Genomic DNA, 14655 nt, shown 5'->3' with positions numbered 1-14655 from the left:
GGCAAGGGATGCATCAAGGATAGCAATCATGTTGTGAGGCGAGATTCCAAAGGCTAAACGTGAGAGGCTGCAGGGTCGACTCAGAGAGGTCTATGCATGTGAGAGGCTGAAAGCAAGGTCGACTCGGAGCGGTCTATGCATCGGGCGCGCTTGGGGCGACTACCAGTGCCAACCCCTTATCCCGCGACGCGTCCGACAAAGAGAACGTTCCAAGGCGGCAGAGGAGGTTACCAGCCGAAGGATGCAGTAGCAATAACAGGTATAGTTCCGCGGCGGCCGAGAAGACTCACTGCATAGGAATCGGGATGCGAGGCGAGGGATGCGGCGGGAAGGCCCCGACGGCTAAACGGAAGAGGCTGCAGGGCCGCCTCGGAATGGTCCAAGCATCGGATGCGATTGGGACGACTACCAGTGCCAACCCCTTATCCCGCGATGCGTCCGATACACAGATAGTTCCAAGGCGGCCGAGGAGCCTCACCGCATATCAATCGGGGTGCGAGGCGAGGGATGGGGCGGGAAGGCCCCAACGGCTAGACGGAAGAGGCTTCAGGGCCACCTCGGAATGGTCCAAGCATCGGACGCGCTTGGGGCGACTGCCAGTGCCAACCCCTTATCCCGCGATGCGTCCGATACACAGATGGTTCCAAGGCGGCCGAGGAGCCTCACCGCATAGCAATCGGGGGTGCGAGGCGAGGGATGGGGCGGGAAGGCCCCAACGGCTAGACGGAAGAGGCTTCAGGGCCGCCTAGGAATGGTCCAAGCATCGGACACGCTTGGGGCGACTACCAGTGACAGCCCCCTATCCCGCGATGCGTCCGATACGAAGATGGTTCCAAGGCGGCCGAGGAGCCTCACCGCATAGCAATCGGGGTGCGAGGTGGGGGATGCGGCGAGATGGCCCCAACGGCTAGACGGAAGAGGCCACAGGGCCGCGTCGGAATAGTCCAAGCATCGGACGCGCTTGGGGCGACTACCAGTGACAACCCCTTATCCCGCGATGCGTCCGATACGAAGATAGTTCCAAGGCGGCCGAGGAGCCTCACCGCATAGCAATCGGGGTGCGAGGTGGGGGATGCGGCGAGATGGCCCCAACGGCTAGACGGAAGAGGCTGCAGGGCCGCCTCGGAATAGTCCAAGCATCGGACGCGCTTGGGGCCACTACCAGTGACAACCCCTTATCCCGCGATGCGTCCGATACGAAGATAGTTCCAAGGCGGCCGAAGAGCCTCACCGCATAGCAATCGGGGTGCGAGGTGGGGGATGCGGCGAGATGGCCCCAACGGCTAGACGGAAGAGGCCACAGGGCCGCCTCGGAATAGTCCAAGCATCGGACGCGCTTGGGGCGACTACCAGTGACAACCCCTTATCCCGCGATGCGTCCGATACGAAGATAGTTCCCAGGCGGCCGAGGAGCCTCACCGCATAGCAATCGGGGTGCGAGGCGAGGGATGCGGCGAGATGGCCCCAAAGGCTAGACGGAAGAGGCTGCAGGGCTGCCTCGGAATAGTCCAAGCATCGGACGCGCTTGGGGCGACTACCACTGCCAACCCCTTATCCCGCGATGCGTCCGATACACAGATAGTTCCGAGGCGGCCGAGGAGGTGGGGGATGCAGCGAGATGGCCCCAACGGCTAGACGGAAGAGGCTGCAGGGCCGCCTCGGAATAGTCCAAGCATCGGACGCGCTTGGGGCGACTACCAGTGACAACCCCTTATCCCGCGATGCGTCCGATACACAGATAGTTCCGAGGCGGCCAAGGAGCCTCACCGCATAGCAATCGTGGTGCGAGGTGGGGGATGCGGCGAGATGGCCCCAACGGCTAGACGGAAGAGGCTGCAGGGCCGCCTCGGAATGGTCCAAGCATCGGATGCGCTTGGGGCGACTACCACTGCCAACCCCTTATCCCGCGATGCGTCCGATACACAGATAGTTCCAAGGCGGCCGAGGAGCCTCACAGCATAGCAATCAGGGTGCGAGGCGAGGGATGCGGCGAGAAAGCCCCAACGGCTAGAGGGAAGAGGCTTCAGGTCCGCCTCGGAATGGTCCAAGCATCGGACGCGCTTGGGGCGACTACCAGTGACAACCCCTTATCCCGCGACGCGTCCGATACACAGATAGTTCCAAGGCGGCCGAGGAGCCTCACCGCATAGCAATCGGGGTGCGAGGCGAGGGATGCGGCGAGAAGGACCCAACGGCTACACGGAAGAGGCTTCGGGGCCGCCTCGGAATGGTCCAAGCATCGGACGCGCTTGGGGCGACTACCAGTGACAACCCCTTATCCCGCGACGCGTCCGATACACAGATAGTTCCAAGGCGGCCGAGGAGCCTCACCGCATAGCAATCGGGGTGCGAGGCGAGGGATGCGGCGAGAAGGACCCAACGGCTACACGGAAGAGGCTTCGGGGCCGCCTCGGAATGGTCCAAGCATCGGACGCGCTTGGGGCGACTACCAGTGACAACCCCTTATCCCGCGACGCGTCCGATACACAGATAGTTCCAAGGCGGCCGAGGAGCCTCACCGCATAGCAATCGGGGTGCGAGGCGAGGGATGCGGCGAGAAGGACCCAACGGCTAGACGGAAGAGGCTTCGGGTCCGCCTCGGAATGGTCCAAGCATCGGACGCGCTTGGGGCGACTACCAGTGACAACCCCTTATCCCGCGACGCGTCCGATACACAGATAGTTCCAAGGCGGCCGAGGAGCCTCACCGCATAGCAATCGGGGTGCGAGGCGAGGGATGCGGCGAGAAGGACCCAACGGCTAGACGGAAGAGGCTTCGGGTCCGCCTCGGAATGGTCCAAGCATCGGACGCGCTTGGGGCGACTACCAGTGACAACCCCTTATCCCGCGACGCGTCCGATACACAGATAGTTCCAAGGCGGCCGAGGAGCCTCACCGCATAGCAATCGGGGTGCGAGGCGAGGGATGCGGCGAGAAGGACCCAACGGCTAGACGGAAGAGGCTTCGGGTCCGCCTCGGAATGGTCCAAGCATCGGACGCGCTTGGGGCGACTACCAGTGACAACCCCTTATCCCGCGACGCGTCCGATACACAGATAGTTCCGAGGCGGCCGAGGAGCCTCACCGCATAGCAATCGGGGTGCGAGGCGAAGGATGCGGCGAGAAGGACCCAACGGCTAGACGGAAGAGGCTTCGGGTCCGCCTCGGAATGGTCCAAGCATCGGACGCGCTTGGGGCGACTACCAGTGACAACCCCTTATCCCGCGACGCGTCCGATACACAGATAGTTCCAAGGCGGCCGAGGAGCCTCACCGCATAGCAATCGGGGTGCGAGGCGAGGGATGCGGCGAGAAGGACCCAACGGCTAGACGGAAGAGGCTTCAGGGCCGCCTCGGAATGGTCCAAGCATCGAACGCGCTTGGGGCGACTACCAGTGACAACCCCTTATCCCGCGACGCGTCCGATACACAGATAGTTCCGAGGCGGCCGAGGAGCCTCACCGCATAGCAATCGGGGTGCGAGGCGAGGGATGCGGCGAGAAGGACCCAACGGCTAGACGGAAGAGGCTTCAGGGCCGCCTCGGAATGGTCCAAGCATCGGACGCGCTTGGGGCGACTACCAGTGACAACCCCTTATCCCGCGACGCGTCCGATACACAGATAGTTCCGAGGCGGCCGAGGAGCCTCACCGCATAGCAATCGGGGTGCGAGGCGAGGGATGCGGCGAGAAGGACCCAACGGCTAGACGGAAGAGGCTTCAGGGCCGCCTCGGAATGGTCCAAGCATCGGACGCGCTTGGGGCGACTACCAATGACAACCCCTTATCCCGCGACGCGTCCGATACACAGATAGTTCCGAGGCGGCCGAGGAGCCTCACCGCATAGCAATCGGGGTGCGAGGCGAGGGATGCGGCGAGAAGGACCCAACGGCTAGACGGAAGAGGCTTCAGGGCCGCCTCGGAATGGTCCAAGCATCGGACGCGCTTGGGGCGACTACCAGTGACAACCCCTTATCCCGCGACGCGTCCGATACACAGATAGTTCCGAGGCGGCCGAGGAGCCTCACCGCATAGCAATCGGGGTGCAAGGCGAGGGATGCGGCGAGAAGGACCCAACGGCTAGACGGAAGAGGCTTCAGGGCCGCCTCGGAATGGTCCAAGCATCGGACGCGCTTGGGGCGACTACCAGTGACAACCCCTTATCCCGCGACGCGTCCGATACACAGATAGTTCCGAGGCGGCCGAGGAGCCTCACCGCATAGCAATCGGGGTGCGAGGCGAGGGATGCGGCGAGAAGGACCCAACGGCTAGACGGAAGAGGCTTCAGGGCCGCCTCGGAATGGTCCAAGCATCGGACGCGCTTGGGGCGACTACCGTTGCCAACCCCTTATCCCGCGATGCGTCTGATACACAGATAGTTCCGAGGCGGCCGAGGAGCCTCACCGCATAGCAATCGGGTTGCGAGGCAGATTATTGGGAAGGGAACCCCCTGGGATGCGGCTCAAGCAGTGCCCAAAGGGACTGGAATGCGGAATCACATCGAGAGACCCAAATGCTATACGAGGGCTCAAATCGAATTATCGATTTGGCCACGACATGGACGCATCGGAACGACTACCTTTGCCGAACCACTCGCAATTGCATCCATACCGAAACCAATAGACATTTCCGTTAGAGCCCTCGCATAGCATTCGGGAATCTCGCATGCCCCTCTAAATCGACCAATGCTGGCGCTCAATGAAAATCCGAGCGCTACCACCGTTCGAGCGCCAGCATTGGTCGAGTTAGAGGGGCACGGGGGAGAATGCTCCAGTCAACACCTCCCCTATATAAGTTATTTGTCCGATTCTCGCACAACCGTAGTCTGCCTCGTCGAATCAAACAACGGTCCCAGATTCCGACTTCCGTTCCGTAGAGACCCAAAAGCTAGATGGAGGCTCGCAAGAAAGAGAGTCGGCGCATAGCAATCGGGTTTCTCGAACGTTTAGGGACCGAGCTCACTTGCGGATAGGGCAAAATCCGCCAAGCAACCCAAAAGCTAGACGGGGGCTCGAATCGAATCGCCTAGGCGGCCACAACAACGACGTGTTGGATCGACTACCAGTGCCAAACCATTCAGCAAGACTAGTCTGTGTCGAGGCCGGATAGAGATTCTCAGAGAGCGCCCGCATAGCATTTAGGAGACCTGCCGCGTCCCTCACACTCGACAAATGGTGGTGCACGTTTATAAATCCGAGCGATCCCAACCCTTTCAAGCACCAACATCGGTCGAGATAGAGGGGCACGGAGGGGGCTGCGTGAGACAACACAGTCCCCTATATAAGTTATTTGTCCGATTCTCACACATCCGAAGAATGGTCATCAAATCGGACAACAGCCCAAACTTCCGACTTCCGTCCCAGAAAGCCCAAGAGCTATCTAAAACGTTCATGGCCGGAACTCGATCGCGGCTATACCAGTCCGCCAAGCAACCCAAAAGCTAGACTGGAGCTCTAGTCGAATCACCTCTGTGGCCATTGCAAGGACGTGTTGGAGCGACTACCATTGCCGAACCATTCCGCAGGTCGAGTCCATACCAAGGCCGCATAGAGATTCACGATGAGCTCCTGCATAGCAATCAGGAGACTTGCCGTGTCCATCACAATCGATAAATCCTGGTGCAAGATTTTTGCATCCGAGCGCTCCAACCAGTCGAGCACCAGCATCAATCGACATAAACGGGCACGGGGGGAGGATGCTCGAGAACACTACCTCCCCTATATAAGTTATTTGTCCGATTCTCAAGCAGCCGAAGTCTGGTCATCGAATCGGGTCAAAGACCACAACTTCCGACTTTACCCACAATGCAAGTCATCGAATCGAACATCGGCCCCCGAGTCGGACTCCATGCGTATGTCAGGTCATCGGACCCAAATTCCGCCTTCCTGCGCATGGCGGGCCATCAATATCAACTCGGTCATCGGACCCAAACTCCGCCTTTTTGCGTATGGCACGCCTTCAAATCGGTCATCGGACCCAAATTCCGCCTTCCTGTGCATGGCGGGCCATCAACATCAACTCGGTCATCGGACCCAAATTCCGCCTTTCTGCGCATGGCACGCCATCAACTCGGTCATCGGACCCAAATTCCGCCTTCCTGCGCATGGCAGGTCATCGGACACAAATTCAGACCTCGCCAATATGCCTACGTATCGAATCGGTCATCGGACCCAACTTCCGACTTCATCCATACTGTAGGGTCTTTGAGGTTGGCGCGGTGCGCTCAACCCAGGGAGTCGACCCATCGAAGCATACACCTCCCCTATATAAGCTATTTGTCCGATTCCCACACCTGTGTAGTTTGCACCTCTGACCAGGACATCGACCCCAACTTCCGAACTCGACTGCAACGACGGCACCAGCGCCTTGGTGCGCACCTTGCGACGCACAGTCCCAACATTCGCCTTCCTGCACATGGCAGGTCATCGGACCCAAATTCCGACCTCGCGAGTATGCCTACATATCGAATCGGTCATCGGACCCAACTTCCGACTTCATCCATACCGTAGGGTCTTTGAGGTTGGCGCGGTGCGCTCAACCCGGGGAGTCGACCCAACGAAGCATACACCTCCCCTATATAAGCTATTTGTCCGATTCCCACACCTGTGTAGTTTGCACCTCCGATCAAGACATCGACCCCAACTTCCGAACTCGCCTCCAACGACCGAACCAGCGCCTTGGTGCGCACCTTGCAACGCACAGTGCCAACATTCGCCTTCCTGCACGTGGCAGGTCATCGGACCCAAATTCCGACCTCGCGAGTATGCCTACATATCGAATCGGTCATCGGACCCAACTTCCGACTTCATCCATACCGTAGGGTCTTTGAGGTTGGCGCGGTGCGCTCAACCCGGGGAGTCGACCCAACGAAGCATACACCTCCCCTATATAAGCTATTTGTCCGATTCCCACACCTGTGTAGCTTGCACCTCCGATCAGGACATCGACCCCAACTTCCGAACTCGACTAAAAAGACCGCACCAGCGCCTTGGTGTGCACCTTGCAACGCACAGTGTCAACATTCGCCTTCCTGCACATGGCAGGTCATCGGACCCAAATTCCGACCTCATGAGCATACCTACTAATCGAATCGGTCATCGGACCCAACTTCCGACTTCATCCATACCGTAGGGTCTTTGAGGTTGGCGCGGTGCGCTCAACCTGGGGAGTCGACCCATCGAAGCATACACCTCCCCTATATAAGCTATTTGTCCGATTCCGACACCTGTGTAGTTTGCACCTCCGCTCAGGACATCGACCCCAACTTCCGAACTCGCCTGCAACGACCGAACCAGCGCCTTGGTGCGCACCAAAAGTGCGCACTTTTGGAGGGCACTTTTGTGCGCTCCAAAGGTGCGCACTTTTGGAGGGCACTTTTCTGCGCTCCAAAGGTGCGCACTTTTGGAGGGCACTTTTTGGAGGGCACTTTTCTGCGCTCCAAAGGTGCGCACTTTTGGAGGGCACTTTTTGGAGGGCACTTTTCTGCGCTCCAAAGGTGCGCACTTTTGGAGGGCACTTTTTGGAGGGCACTTTTCTGCGCTCCAAAGGTGCGCACTTTTGGAGGGCACTTTTTGGAGGGCACTTTTCTGCGCTCCAAAGGTGCGCACTTTTGGAGGGCACTTTTTGGAGGGCACTTTTCTGCGCTCCAAAGGTGCGCACTTTTGGAGGGCACTTTTTGGAGGGCACTTTTCTGCGCTCCAAAGGTGCGCACTTTTGGAGGGCACTTTTTGGAGGGCACTTTTCTGCGCTCCAAAGGTGCGCACTTTTGGAGGGCACTTTTTGGAGGGCACTTTTCTGCGCTCCAAAGGTGCGCACTTTTGGAGGGCACTTTTTGGAGGGCACTTTTCTGCGCTCCAAAGGTGCGCACTTTTGGAGGGCACTTTTGTGCACTCCAAAGGTGCGCACTTTTGGAGGGCACTTTTCCTGTGCTCCAAAGGTGCACACCTAGGTGAGCACCTTCGACCACACCTTGTAGCACACCAAACTCTGACTTTCGACTTCATCCGCAATGCAGGGTCTTTGAGGTTGGCGCAATGCGCACAACCAGGGGAGTCGACCCATCAAACCCAACACCTCCCCTATATAAGCTATTTGTCTGATTCTCATACATGCGTAGCCTGCAGGAGCAATTAGGACATCGACCCCAACTTTCGGCTTCTAAACGAAAACAAGGTCTTTGAGGTTGGTGTAATGCGAACAACTAGGGGAGTCAACCCATCAAACCCAACACCTCCCCTATATAAGCTATTTGTCTGATTCTCATACATGTGTAGTCTACAGGAGCAATTAGGACATCGACCCCAACTTTTGACTTCTTAACGAAAACAAGGTCTTTGAGGTTGACGTAATGCGCACAACCAGGGGAGTCGACCCATCAAACCCAACACCTCCCCTATATAAGCTATTTGTCCGATTCTCATACATGTGTAGCCTGCAGGAGCCATTAGGACATTGACCCCAACTTTTGACTTCTTAACGAAAACAAGGTCTTTGAGGTTGGCGTAATGCGCACAACCAAGGGAGTTGACCCATCAAACCCAACACCTCCCCTATATAAGCTATTTGTCTGATTCTCATACATGTGTAGCCTGCAACAACGATTAGGACATCCACCCCAACTTCTGAATTCGTCTGCGTTGACCGCACCAAAGGTGCACGCCTTGGTGCTCACCAAAATCCGACTTCCGACTTCTTCTGCTATGCGGGGTCTTTGAGGTTGGCGCAGTGCGCACAACCAGGGGAGTCAACCCACCGAATGCAACACCTCCCCTATATAAGCTATTTGTCTGATTCTCATACATGCGTAGACTGCAGCAATGATTAGGACATCCACCCCAACTTTTGACTTCTTAAACAAGACAGGGTCTTTGAAGTTGGTGCAGTGCACACAACCAGGGGAGTCGACCCATCAAACGCAACACCTCCCCTATATAAAGCTATTTGTCCGATTCTCATACGTGTAGTCTGCAGCAGCGATTAGGACATCGACCCCAACTTCCGAATTCGTTTGCATTGACCGCACCAAAGGTGCACGCCTTGGTGTGCACCCTGGAGTGCACTTTGGTGCTCACCTCGGTGCACACTTTGGTGTGCACCTCGGTGTGCACCAAAGGTGCGCACCTTGGAGCGCACCAAAGGTGTACACTTTGGAGCGCACCACATAGGGTCTTTGAGAGGTTGGCGCAGTGCGCACACCAAGGTGGGTGTTGAGGTGCGTGCCGAGGTGGGTGGGTGCTAGGGTGCGCTCCATGGTGGGTGCCAGGGTGGGTGCGTGCTAGGGTGGATTCCAAAGAGGGTCATAGGGTGGGTGCCAAGGTGGGTTGGTGATATAGTGGGTTCAAAGGTGGGTACTAGGGTGGGTTCCAAGGTGGGTCACAAGTTGGGTGCCAGGATGCGTGGGTGTTAGGTTGGGTGCCAAGGTGGGCTCCTGCGTGGGTGGGTGCTAGGGTGGGTTTCAAGGTGGACGCGAGGGCGGGTGCCAAGGTGGGTAACAAGTTGGGTGTTAGGATGGGTGAGTGCTAGAGTGGGTGCCAAGGTGGGTGGGTGCTAAGGTGGATGCCAAGGTGGTTCACAGGGTGGGTGGGTTCTAGGGTGAGTTCCAAGGTGGGTCACAGGTTCAGTGCTAGGGTGGGTGTCAAGGCGGGTGTCGAGGTGCCTGGGTGCTAGGGTGTGGATGCCAATGTGGGTCATAGGGTGGGTACTAGGGTGGGCTGCAATGTGGGTGCCAAGGTGGGTAACATGCTCGGTGGGTTCTAAATTGGGTGCCAGGGTGGGTGTGCACCCACCTTGCCCGAGGTGGGTGCCAAGGTGCCAGTGTGGGTGGGTGCTAAGGTGGATGCCAAGGTGGGTGAGAAGGTGGGTGATAGGTTGAGTGGTAGGATGGGTGGGTGCCAAGATGGGTCACAGGGTGGGTGCAAGGGTGGGTAGGTGCTAGGGTTGGTGTCAGGGTGGGTGGGTGCTAGGTTGGGTTCCAAGGTGGGTGCGAGGGTGAGTGTCAAGGTGGGTCACAGGTTAGGTGCTAGGATGGGTGAGTGCTAGGGTGCAAAGGTGCCAGGGTGGGTGCTAGGATGGGTCGATGCTAGGGTGAGTGGCAAGGTGGGTCCACAAGTGTCAAGGTGGGTGCCGAGGTGGGTGCCAAGTCGGCGACTGCTATGGTGGATGCCAAGGTGGGTCACGGGGTGGGTGCCAAGTTGCTAGGTTGGGTTCCAAGGTGGGTGCCAACGTGGGTGCTAGGGTGCGTGGGTTAAAGGGTGTGTCACAACGTGGGTGCCAGGATGGGTGCGCACCCACACTGGCCAAGACGGGTGCGGGTGCAAGGTTGGGTTCCAAGCCCGGTCACAGGCTGGGTGCTAGGATGGGTGGGTGCCAAGGTGGGCACCAGGGTGGGTGCACCCACCCTGGCCAAGGTGGGTCACGGGGTGGGTCCTAGGGTGGGTAACGGGGTGGGTACTAAGGTGCGTGCCAAGGTGGGTCATAGGGTGGGTGCCAAGGTGGGCACCAGGGTGGGTGTGCACCAACCCTAGCCAGGGTAGGTCACGGGGTGGTTGTCGGGGTGGGCGTCAAGGAGCCAAGGTGGGTGGCAAGTAGCCAAGTTGCGTGCCAAGGTGGGTGTCGGGGTGGGTGCCAAGGATCCAAGGTGGGTGCCAAGGAACCAAGGTGGGTGTCTGGGTGGGTGCCGAGGTGGGAGCCAGGGTGGGTCCCAAGGTGAGTGCAAAGGTGGGTGCCAGGGTCAAGGTGAGTGCCAATGTGGGTTCCAAGGTGCCAGGGTCAGGGTGAGTGCCAATGTGGGTTCAAAGGTGCTAAGTTGGGTGCGAGGTTGGGTGCGAGGGTGGGTGGGTGCCAAGGTGTGCTAGGTGGAAGCCCGGGTGGGTCGGCATCCCATGGGTGTCGAGTTGGGTGCCTGATGGGTGCTTCTTGTCAAGTTTTAGTCGTCGGGACTCATTTCGAGCCTTAGAGGTCGTTTCTTGTCCGGTTGCCCTGTCTTCGACCTGGGAACCCAATTTTGGTCCTCGGGTCCCATTTTTTTTTGTCTCGCATCCCACTTTTGGCCTGTGGCCTTTTCGGGGTCGATTCTCGTTTTGGGCATCAGAGCATGTTTCTTCTCCTAAAACCCAATATTTGTTTATTAAGTCTCGGAACACATTTTTGTTCTCGTGGACCCATCATGGGTCTTGGAACGCATTTGTGGTCCTTGGGTCCCATTTTGCATCCCGAAACTTGTGTTTTGGTGCTTGATCCCTATTTTGGGTGCCCACCTTGCACCAAGTGCGCACCCGGGGCAAACCGAGCGCCTTGGTGCACCGGGGCAAGATCGAGCGTGCACCCGAGGCGCCCCGAACATGCACCAAGGTGCACTCGGCCCACATGTGAGCGCAGGTCGTTGCGCCCGAGGTGGTGTGTGGGCACCGCGTTGCAGACGGGACACTGCACGCACACGACGCCCCCTCCAGGTGCACGCACGTAGGCCGGGCCGGGTGCACACCCGACGCCCTAGCAAGGTGCGCGCACCCGGGCAGGGCTCACACTTGGCGAACGGGGCGCACTTCGCGAGGGAGGGTGTGCACCTCGACGGGGGTGGGTGGCCGGGGTGGATTCGCACGTGGGTCGCGGTTTGCTAAGTACACACTGCGACAAGCTCATAACGGGTGCGATCATACCAGCATTAGTGCACCGGATCCCATCAGAACTCCGCAGTTAAGCGCGCTTGGGCCGGAGTAGTACTGGGATGGGTGACCTCCCGGGAAGTCCCGGTGTTGCACCCTTTTTTAGTTTTTCGCCGGGCGTCGCAATGCTATTTGAATAAACCTTTTGCCCGTTTGCGTTCTCGTCGGGGCCGGGCCGGGCCGGGGTGCGCTGCCCGCACTACCGCGCGCGCGGGGGGCGACACCGAGCGCGCACCCGAGGCGCCCCGAGCACACAGGCCACGGTGCAACCCGGGCGTTGTGCGCGCACCCCGGTGCGCCCGAGGTGCTGCGCGCGCACCCAGGTGAAATCGGTGTGCACCTCGGCCAGTGCGCGCTCGGTCGAGTCGCGCACGTTGGCCAAGGTGCACGGTGATGTTTCTTACTCTAAGGTTCCGCACCAGACGCCCGGGACAGGTGAGCGAAGCTGGGCGGGGCCGGGTGCGCGGCCGGGGCAGGTGCACGCAGCTGGAGAGAGCTTTGGAGCACACTTCGGAGCGCACCAATGATGCGCTCCATTCAAAAGTTTCCTGAAAAGGCAAAAAAAGTTGAGATTATAGAATTTCCCACTTGAGAGATTGTAAAAAAAAAAAATTTAAAATGAAGGAAACGCGGGTGCCAAGGTGTGCGCAGCCCAGCCAAGGTGTGCGCACCAAGGCGCCCACCCTGGCGAAGGTGCACGCAAGGTGCGCACCCGAGGCAAACCGGACAATTAACCCAACTTTCGACTTCGCGCGCACCTTGGAGCGCACTTCGGAGCGCTCCTTGGTGCGCACCAATCTTGGGCACCTCGGAGTGCACCATGGCGCCCACCAAGGTGCGCACCCGGGGCAAACCGAGCTCCGACTTCGTGCGCACCTTGGAGCGCACGAAAGGTGCGCACCATGGCGCCCACCAAGGTGCGCAGCCCAGCCAAGGCGTGCGCATCAAGGTGCGCACCCTGGCGAAGGTGCGCACCCGGGGCAAACCGAGCTCCGACTTCGTGCGCACCTTGGAGCGCACAAAAGGTGCGCAACCCAGCCAAGGTGTGCGCACCCCGGTCAAACCGAGCTCCGAATCGTGCGCACCAGAGGTGCACGCCATCGTGCGCACCTTGGAGCACACTTCGGAGCCCTCCTTGGTGCGCGCCGATGTTGCGCACCTCGGAGCGCACCCGGGGAAAACAATGCAATTAACCCGACTTTCGACTTCGTGGGCACCTCGGAGCGCTCTCGGGTTCGCACCTCGGAGCACACCGAGGTGCGCACCTTTGATGCGCTGCCTTCACCAATTTCCAGAAAAGGCAAGAAAACATTGAGAAGGTGTGCGCACCGAGGTGCCCACCCTGGCGAAGGTGCACGCGAGGTGCGCACCCGGGGCAAACCGGGCTCCGACTTCGTGCACGCCGCACCTTGGAGCACACTTCGGAGCGCTCCTTGGTGCGCACCAGGGCGCGCAACCCAGTCGAGGTGCCCACCCCGGCGAAGGTGCACGCGAGGTGCGCACCCGGGGCAAACCGGGCTCCGACTTCGTGCACGCCATGGTGCCCACCGCGGCGAAGGTGCACGGGAGGTGCGCACCCGGGGCAAACCGGGCTCCGACTTCGTGCACGCCGCACCTTGGAGCACACTTCGGAGCGCTCCTTGGTGCGCACCATGGTGCCCACCAGGGCGCGCAACCCCGCCGAAGGTGCACGCGAGGTGCGCACCCGGGGCAAACCGGGCTCCGACTTCGTGCACGCCGCACCTTGGAGCACACTTCGGAGCGCTCCTTGGTGCGCACCATGGTGCCCACCAGGGCGCGCAACCCCGCCGAAGGTGCACGCGAGGTGCGCACCCGGGGCAAACCGGGCTCCGACTTCGTGCACGCCATGGTGCGCACCGCGGCGAAGGTGCGCACCCGGGGCAAACCGGGCTCCGACTTCGTGCACGCCGCACCTTGGAGCACACTTCGGAGCGCTCCTTGGTGCGCACCAGGGCGCGCAACCCAGCCGAGGTGCCCACCCCGGCGAAGGTGCACGCGAGGTGCGTACCCGGGGCAAACCGGGCTCCGACTTCGTGCACGCCGCACCTTGGAGCACACTTCGGAGCGCTCCTTGGTGCGCACCATGGTGCCCACCAGGCCGCGCAACCCAGCCAAGGTGTGCGCACCAAGGTGCACGCGAGGTGCGCACCCGGGGCAAACCGGGGTCCGACTTCGTGCACGCCGCACCTTGGAGCACACATCGGGGCGCTCCCGGGTTCGCACCGGCGTTGCGCACCGTGGTGGGAACCTCGGAGCACACCAAGGTGGGCAGCGAGGTGCGCACCTTTGATGCGATGCCTTCACTAATTTCCATAAAAGGCAAAAAAAAAACGAGATTTTAAAATTTCCGTTTTGAAAGATAGTGAGAAAAAGGGAATGCTGGTGCCATCTTGAGCCCGCCCTGGTGCGCAGCCCAGCCAAGGTGTGCGCACCAAGGTGCCCACCCTGGCGAAGGTGCGCGCCCGGGCAATTAACCCAACTTCCAACTTCGCGCGCGCCAGGGTGGGAGCGCACCCAACAACCGGGCCTGGGAAGAGCCAATGCGAGAAACCCCACCAAACGCTCTGACAAAAAAAGAGGGGGCGCTCCAGTAACCCCGCTTCGGAGCGCACCCTGGGCAAACCCAGCCAAGGTGCCCACCCCGGCCAAGGTGCAGGCGAGGTGCGCACCCGGGGCAAACCGGGCTCCGACAACGTGCACGCCGCACCTTGGAGCACACTTCGTAGCGCTCCCGGGTGCGCACCTCAGAGCACACCAAGGTGGGCAGCGAGGTGCGCACCTTTGATGCGCTGCCTTCACTAATTTCCAGAAAAGGCAAAAAAAAAAGGAGATTTTAAAATTTCCGTTTTGAAAGATAGTGAAAAAAACGGAACGCGCGTGCCATCTTGAGCCCGCCCTGGTGCGCAGCCCAGGTAAGGTGCCCACCCTGGCAAAGGTGCGCACCCGGGCAATTAACCCTACTTCCGACTTCGTGCG

At 59.8% G+C, this 14655-nt stretch overlaps 1 non-coding gene across 1 annotated transcript; it reads left to right on the top strand.

Annotated features, from left to right (window-relative positions):
• The first annotated feature begins 11638 nt into the window (after window positions 1-11638).
• On the top strand, window positions 11639-11757 carry LOC131862281 (5S ribosomal RNA). The gene has a single exon (XR_009361297.1). It is a non-coding gene; the product is annotated as a 5S ribosomal RNA (ribosomal RNA).
• Window positions 11758-14655: the final 2898 nt, after the last annotated feature.

The sequence above is a fragment of the Cryptomeria japonica genome, unplaced genomic scaffold (assembly GCF_030272615.1).
Source record: "Cryptomeria japonica unplaced genomic scaffold, Sugi_1.0 HiC_scaffold_40, whole genome shotgun sequence".
In the NCBI taxonomy this organism is placed as follows: domain Eukaryota; kingdom Viridiplantae; phylum Streptophyta; class Pinopsida; order Cupressales; family Cupressaceae; genus Cryptomeria; species Cryptomeria japonica.
Note: the sequence above shows the minus strand (reverse complement) of the source record. Positions and strands in the feature narration are given on the sequence as shown.